We start from the raw sequence: 9098 nt of genomic DNA on the forward strand, positions 1-9098 counted from the left end.
CAACTGGTCCCTCATACTTCTTCACATAATCTATTAATGCAGACTTGTCACATGTCATGTGCCTTGAACATCCACTATCCATATACCATAAATCATTTTTGCTCATGGACTGATCCTGCACACACACAAAAGAAATCAGTTTGATTCTGAGCTACAAACTCCATCAGTTTGTAATTCAGAGAAAGTGGAGGATGTATTAGAAGTTGGAATTTGAACTGGTGGTGGATCTTCATACACAACTTCACACTCATCATCAGTGTCTAATTCTGAACCAATGTACACTGCAGACACTGTAAAGCTTCCATCAACTTCCTCCATCACCTTATCCTTCCCACCTTCTACTTCCTTCTTTACTTTCCACTTAAATCCACTTGGTTCAAATCCTTGTTTTAACAGAAACTTCTCATCACCATTAAGAACACCTGATCTCTTCTTAGCCTTTTCTTCATTTGGAGATCTTCTGTTCTTATCTGTTGTTTTCAGGATTCTATCATCTTCTTTAAGCTTCAAATTTTCTTTGAGTCTTTGTTCCAACACAGACTGATAGTTCTTCTCTTCAGATGGATTTTTTATTCCCTTCAAGTATCTCTCATACATTTCTTTGTAGCTTTTCATATCATAGCCACTAACCACATCTAGAATTTCAAAACTATCCTCAAGAATCCAGCAAGAGTCAGTGTGATGCCCATATGCATCACATTTTGTGCATAACACTTTAGCAAAGTTTCCCAAATCCTCAAGAAGTTTCTTGTCCTTGATCTTGTCACTTGGTTTAGGTCAGTCAAACCCTAAAGATGTTTTTGAGTACAAAGTGTTGGAAAAGTCCATCTTGATTGGCTTGCTGAGATCAATTGGTTGGGAACATTTTTCTTTAACAAAAACAACCTTCTTCAGCTTAGATGGCAATTGTGAAGAACTTTCCTCTTGTTCTTTTGAACATCTTCTTCTTGGAGCATAGTCCACATCATCCACATCAAATAATTCATGATTAGAGAAAACTGGGTAGATAGGTGGACGACTTTGATCATAAGAGAATTTGCTTTGTGTTTATGTTCTCTTCTTGATGGCTGGTGGTGATCTAGCACATATGTCAAATGGAACATGCTCTCTTCTCATTTTCTCATGATGCTCTCTCACCTTTGATGTCATAGGTGGTAGAAGAGGAATTTTGTCACCTTTCTTCTTCTTTGTTCCTTTCTTCTTCTTCCTCTTTGATGACTGAGAGCTTCCACAGCTACAATTGCTTTCTTCACTGGAGTATTCACTCCACCTTTTTTTCTCTCCTTGATGCTGTTCATCCACCAAAGTTTCTTGCTTGTCAGCCTTTTTTATTACAAATTCTTAATTCTGATCTACCATCACATCATCATATTGCTTGATAAATTCTGGCTTATCATCAAACACATTTTTGAACTGTTTGAGATACACATTTCTGCTCTCTTTATCAACTTTCAATGGGTAACTATCACAGAACGGGGGTGGAACCTTCTTGTACTTCTCTTCTTCAGTCATCTTTTCAACATGCCCAACAATGTTTCTAGTAGAGACTAGGTTTTTTAAAAACTCAATTTCAATCAACAAATCAGCATTCTTGAGTTTCTCTTCAGCAAACATCTTCTTCAGTCCTTCTATCTCAATTCTCATTTTGGATTGAGCTTGATATGCTACCATGCAATCATCCTCCAAACCTTTGATTTGACTTTCATATGTAGCCTCACTTTCAGCATACACATTTAGAAAGACATCCTTCCTACCACATTCAGTTTTCCATTTTCCAACCTCCTGATTTAATTCTTCAATTTTAGCAAGAAGATTAGAAATAGAAATATCAGAATGTACCTGAGTGTTTGAAGATTCAGCCTTCTCATTAATTTTGGCCATGAATGCAACATTTGCTCTTTCCATCTCAGCAGCATGATTACTCCAGTCAAACTCTCCATCCTGAGCCACCCTTGCAACGGCCACATTCCCTTGACATCTTTGCTGGTCCACACCATTTTGAGATAGTCTTCTTTGATTTGTATGAACCTGCATTTGATTAGTTCTCTGAGGTTGAAATGTTTGTTGCTGGGTTCTATTCTGATTTTGATAGGGATTTGGATTGGGCATTTGAGTCCTTTGCTACTAAAAGTTCTGATTCTGATTCTGATAGAACTGACTTTGATTAAGTTGATTTCCAAACTGTCTTGGCATGTTGCACTCTCTTGCAAAGTGTCCAGGTTGTTGACAGTTATAACAGATGGCCTTGGATTTTTCAAATCCAATTCTTTCATTTGGTCCATTGAAACTACTTCTGCCAGTTCTGTTATACAACCTTTTACTTCTTACTGCCAACATGGCCGCTTGCCATTTGATGTCCATATCTTCTAAATCATCAGCATCAATTTGTTCTAAGTCTTCTTGCATGATGCTTGTGTTTATCAGATTCTTGGCCACAAAAGAATGATAAGACTCACTGAACATTGAGAACAAGGCCTAATAGTCTGTTCCTTGAGTCTGGTTGTGATTTGCAAAATTTGATTGCCCATTTCCAGTAGATGGGTGGTCATCTTCAATCAGTTGCACATTGAATCTTGACTGATTGTTACATGAGAAGTGTGCATCTGATGGTTCCTCAACAATAGGCTGTTGATTCTTGACAGAGATGTTGCCCAGTGGTGCCACAAGTGCATTGTTCATTTGGAAGCTTGGCTTGTCCTCTCGAATCATGTGATTCTCTATCATTTCATGTTCAGCAGCCTTGAGGAAGGCAATCACATCATCTAGTTTGAAAGTAGGAAAACTTGCCTTTTCCTTTATGAACTTGCTTGCAGTATACCATTCCCCAGATAGAGATGATAAAAGCCTCTTGTTAAGCTCAAAGTCGGAAATCTGCAAATCAGTGGTCGTTATTTCATTTACAATGGTCATGAACCTTTGTAACACTGACTTTAGACTTTCTCCTTCCTTAAACTTGAACTTGTCCAATTGTTGCTTTATCGATCTTTCTTTATGTCTCTTAACTCAGTATTACCTTCAAACATTTCAATCACTGCATCATACATATCCTTAGCATTCTTATGATGATTTACAGTGGTTAGAATCTCCCTTGAAAGTCCCAACTTCAGCATGGACAGTGCTTTGTCATCCCTCTTTTTCATTCTTAGATCTACTGCAGCACTATTATTTGGAGCGGCTGAAGGAGTGTAATTCCCTTCAGTAATAGCCATCCAAAGTTCTGGATCGTTGTAGTTCACAACAGCCTCAAACAACACCTTCAACTTTATGAAGTTCTCTTGTCCAAGTAACCTTGGAATCTTGTTGGTTGAAACTTCTTGATCTTCCATTTTATTAGATCTGATGTTATCAATAGCAATGCACCGTTAATATTCACTTCTCCTCACAAACCTTCAGTCCCGTGGTCTTCAGTGAGCTTACTCAAACTCTGATACCACTTGTCAGGACCATCTATCGGGTGCAACCTTAGCAAATGTTTGACAAGAACACGCCGACTTAATTACTCAAAGACCGATTGAATATCCCGGAGGAATCAGGATATTCAATGATTGAGAATGAAAGCTTGTGGAGAATTATCAAACACAAAACAATAAATAATAATCGGTAAAAACTATTTCAACGACAAAGATTCACTATCTTAAATGATACAGTGAATGGAATGTTTAGGGTTTTGTGTGACGGCGGCTTTTGATATTCGTCTGCAAAGTTTGTCAGTCTACGTGCCCAAAAACACTAAAAACCCGTCAAAAAAACCGTGCCCTAGTCGTACCCTAGGATGTCTATATATAGACCCTAACATTCCATGTATACGTCCTAGACATTACATAATGAAAGATAAATCTAATACAAGTGTTTCAGACCTCGAGCAAGGTATATACCTTGCTCGAGCAAGCTTCCTATACAAGGTGTGCTCGGAGAGTGTCCTCGAGCATACTTTACTTAGAATATATTCTCTTTCGGAAAATACATATTCTCTTCAAGTAAGCTTCATTCCTCTTGACTTGTTCAAACTTTGCTCGAATAAGTCCATCGAGCAAGCTCATTCTTCTTGATGTCTTCAGCTTTTCTTATTCAGCAATCCTTATCATGCTCGGATGTAAATCTTGCTCGGTAACTGACTGTGCTTGAAGTCTTTGCTTTGATTCACGTGACATCCTCTTATTGCATCCATGCTCGTCCACATGTGCTCGATCATCCTGTGCTCGTAACACTTGGCTGGAACTTGTATGATCAAGCTGTTTTCTCGATTGGCAATCCATGCTCGATAGAAGAATACCCTTGCTCGTTGAAGTGTAGCTTGCTCGAAGCCTTCAACACTTAGAAGAATCAACCATTTAAGGTTCAGAACCTTGCTCGAAGTAGTAAAAACCATGCTCGATCGTCTAAGCTTGCTCGTATTCCATACTTATCCGTTTCTGAGAAGGTTGAGAAGATTCCAATCTTCCTTATTAAGAAATCCGACCCAACAGAATTGGTTGTCGGTTACTTGAACGGGTCGGTACGGCGTAAATTCGAGTTTATTGGTAGTTTGCGCATCGTGCTTGCAAATTTTGACCCATCCAACTTGTGTAGCGTCGTGTGGACTTGTTGGCTGTGATTTTACTAAATTTGGTCCACACGGTGCCGAGTCGGTATCTAAGTGCATAAAAAACCCGTTAACGCACGTATTCGATAAAGTCAACAACTTTCGGGGGTAAATTAGGAATCCATTGTCCCCGAAATTAACTAAGGGTAGTTTTAGTAAATACATGGCCTCGGGGGTCGATGTAATTGGATTTGGTAATATCAAGGCTTTTGGTCAATCAAATCATGTCAAAACGTCTCGTAGGATAAGCGAGTCGGTACGTTTAGTTAGTAATCTTTGTGTGTAATCCGACAGGCTTGTAAACTGTGGATTGGCTTTGAAGTTCTCATACCTATTGTTATTTTATTGGCTCATTTCAGGTGAGTTCATGATGCCCTTTTTTAATCTTTTTACGCTTTGGGCTAGCATACACACCTTATTACGATTTTATCCGATTTTAATTCGTTTAAACTATTGGTTTGGTATTGTATGATCTTGTTTGTGGTTGTGCCTTTATGAAGACATGTGTAAATTATATTTTATGCCTTAGGATATTTTAGACTCGTTTAAGGTCATATATCCCTTAAGGTTATACATTTTACTTGAGCTCTAAGCCTCAAGGTTGCTATTAGGCTTAGTATTGAATGCCTAGATTATCCATTATTTATGGATTGTATGTGGTGATATTGTTGGTTGGATGTTTGAATTAGATGTTTGTATGTGTGTATGTGAATGTGTATGTGATGGTAAACTGTGACCGGGTCAAATATATTACTTGGGGAGGACCCGGGGTGAGGAGGCCTGTGTTGCATGTTTATGACCCGGCGGGTCAAATATATTACTTGGGGAAGACCTGGGGTGAGGAGGCCCGTCGTTCTATAAACCGTGGTCGGCTCAAATATATTACTTGGGGAAGGCCCGGGGTGAGGAGGCCCGTATCACGTGTTTGGTATGTTAAACCGCGACCGAGTCAAATATATTACTTGGGGATGACCAGGGGTGAGGAGGCTCATGTTGCGTGATTTTGTTTTATTAAACTGTGACCGAGTCAAATATATTACTTGGGGATGACCCGGGGTGAGGAGGCTCGTGTTGCATGATTTTAACTATTTTGTTAAACCGCGGCTGGGTCAAATATATTACTTGGGGAAGACTCAGGGTGAGGAGGCCCGTGCTGCGTGAAAAGATGTTTAATGTTTTATTTACTTATGATTTGGTTAAGAAAAGCTATTTATGATTTTATGGACTCATGATTTTCCCCTACATTCCATAGTCATGGAATTTAAATTTTTAATGAATGTCGTTTATGAAAACTTCAACTCACTCAGCTCAAGTTGACTTTGTGTGTATGTTAGATTGATTTTCAGGTTAAGGATTGGAGTTTATCGCTTGGATGTGCTGGGGACTACGGAAGGTTGAAGGCATTTCTGGTCGAAGATTTCGAATAAAACGGATATTATATATATATTTGATTTTTGGACACTTGTACCCATGTTTGGGATTTTTTTAAATAATTACACTTTTTCCGCTGTATTTACTCTGAACTTGTTTTAAATAAAAAAAATGAATCATCTGGTTTGAATTTTTGTGAAATTGTGGATGTCATTACCTAGGATTCCCAAGGTACGGGGTCTTACAGCTATGTGCAAAACAAGGTTCTTTTGAACAAAACTCACAATAAGACTCCATATGAGATTATCTTAAAAAAACAAAAAATCCTTACGTGAAGTTCTTGAAGCCTTTTGGTTGTAAATGCTCACTACTGAATACAAAGGACTATCTAAACAAGTTTCAGTCCAAATCTCTAGAATGTGTCTTTGTGGGATATTCAACTCAATCAATGCCTTATAGAGTGTATGTTAAAGATCACATGGTGGTCATTGAGTCCTCAGACATAATCTTCAACGAAAATCACCTTAACAATGTAGAAGGACCCAAATGGCTGTTGGATCTGGAAAAGATGATTAAATCATTCAAAATCTACAATGAAGACATGGATGACAGCATTAAAGAGAAAGAAAAGCAAAGGCAGATTCATCTGAACAAGCTGTGGTCATCTCTTGCATCAGAAGAGAAAGGATTCACCTTTGAGAGAAGCAACCGAAGACCAAATGAAATGGAGATCAATGATCAAGAAGCTGCAGTTGATGTGGTCTCAATTATATATATTATTATATAAATGTTCCCTACTTTTAAGTACTTTTGAGTTAGTTTATATTGAATATAACTCCTATTTGGCTCATATTTAAAATTTAAATGTTTCATTAGACAATGAGCTAAAATACAGTACTTAACTGATTTTGAGACGAACAGAAGAAAGGTAAATATATATTTTATATCATTATTGTTATCTATTTATATAAATTAATATAATATTTCTTGTAACAATTTTTACCTTAACGTGCAAAGTGTCTAATTTTGAAAAGAGAATTATATGATCTAAAGCTCAAATTATTACTACATATACTTAACTGTTGTTTGTTTCGTAGTAGACACAAGAAACGAAAAGTCCACCCACTACAAATCTTTGGGCCCACGTTAAGAATGATTAATACAAGTTTGTCAGGCCGATATTAGAAGAACCATTGGTAACACATTATCAAATGGGCCTCGTCTATTACTATTAGAAAAGGAAAAGAAGAAATTCAACTTAATGGGGCCCACGAAACTAGAAGGGAAGTCGGTGCAACTTTTAGGTTTATGGACCTATTTATAGAAGGTTCTTGGTGAAAAGAAAAAAAAAGAAGACGAAAAAGAATTTACTCTCTCTTGGAGTGTGCCAGCTGGAATATTGATTCAGGAGGAGCCGTGGGTTTTGGAAGTCAAACAACACGGAATTTATTTTACTCCTTGGCATCTGTTGAGTATCTGAGGTGCATTGGTTTATGGAGAAGGAAACAAGAATTATTTTTAGAGCAACAATTGGTTTGTTAGTATTCGTTTTTTTTTCTAGTTTTATGCATTGCTCACTATATTTTTAGAATTCACTATGATGTTTATTGCTACTATTTTCATGATTGCTTATATTATGAGTTGCTAAATTATTTGAACTACCTATGTTTGGTTTATTGACGATGTGTTGACAATTGTTTTGGGTTAATTAACGAACATATGATTGATTTTCTATTGTCAAGTTCATATTATTATGGTTTTATTCTATGATTGATATTGAGTTTCTCAATATTTTATTAGTTAAACTCCGTGTGATTTTATCTTTACACGAATTAGCTTCGTGTTTTGTTTAGGATTGTATGCTAGACTGATTACTTAGTGTTTTTGGTCGTTTATGGTAGACGTCACCATAGGGTTTCATTGGTTAGAGTTGTTCATCTAAGTAGTTTATCTCCTTTTAGTCGGACCAAGACATTAGGAGTCGGTTTATCTCTTTGGTCTAGTAGATTTAGTTAGCTGTTGCGAGACCTCGTTCGGTTTTCTAGCCGTTGATTAGGTTAATTTGTAAGCCGGATTATTTAATCTTTAATATTGAATTACCCCTTATTCCCTTGGTTTGTTAGGATTACGAGCCTTAGAGGAATTTGTGACTTTGATACGGACCAAGTAATAAATCGTTAGGGTACTTAGAAAATCAACCATGCCTTACCTTTCCTTTTAGACGTTTTTAGGGGTATTTAGTAAAACTGACCGTGAGGACCTATTTTCCCTTATCATCTTTAGAACCGTGTCTAGTTAGATCATCTTTAGAACCCGGTTCATGTGTTCGTTGTCACCCGAGCGTCGTTGATAGTCGTTTAGATTCCTTACCAAGGTGGTTCCCCTTCATCATATTTGAGAGCTCCGTTAGTGTTGTTAGTGTCGTTAAGTTTTCCCATTAGCTCTGTTAAGTTAAGTAAGTTAGTTAAATTAGTTTAAATTACTTAAAACAAAATAAAAAAATTACAATAATTAATTAAATATTGTTTTTAGGGCAGGACTTAGTTAGGGTTTAGTATCCGAGCCACCTTTAGTGTCCTTGAGTTCAATACCCAGACTTCGTTCCTCTTTGCTACACGCGACCGGTACACTTGCCGATTGTGTGAACTAGGTTAGGTTGTTTGGTTTTTAAAACTTAGTTGCAAATCGTTTTATTAGTTATCTATATTTTCCCACATCAAGGTTTGGCGTCGTTGTCGGGGACACGGTTTGAGGCGATTAGAGAACGACCCGAGTTGGGAACTTGCCTGTTTATTTTTTATTTCTAGTTTAGATTAGTTTAACTTAATTAGTTTCATTTTATTTATTTTTGTTTAGTTAAGGGCTCTACGTGCTACTTGAAAAAAATATTATTTGCCTTTTATTTGAGCTTACACTTATTTATCTCACTAGTGCATGCCACACACATGTTCACAGGGACCATCCAAGTTAAAACTTTTTCCGAACCCGAACGTGAGTTTCATAGGCGATCTAAGGCACCACCAACAGCAGAAGAGATGGGCTGCGCGGTACCACTGTAAGTCCCGTGACGGATCTTTCAACGTGAAACTAACCACTAAGTTGATTCTGTGAAAACAACCAACAACACACCAAACATAATAAAGAA

This window comes from Bidens hawaiensis, unplaced genomic scaffold (genome assembly GCF_021521415.1).
Source record: "Bidens hawaiensis isolate Kalapana, Puna unplaced genomic scaffold, B.hawaiensis_p1.1 tig00001299_1, whole genome shotgun sequence".
Lineage (NCBI taxonomy): Eukaryota > Viridiplantae > Streptophyta > Magnoliopsida > Asterales > Asteraceae > Bidens > Bidens hawaiensis.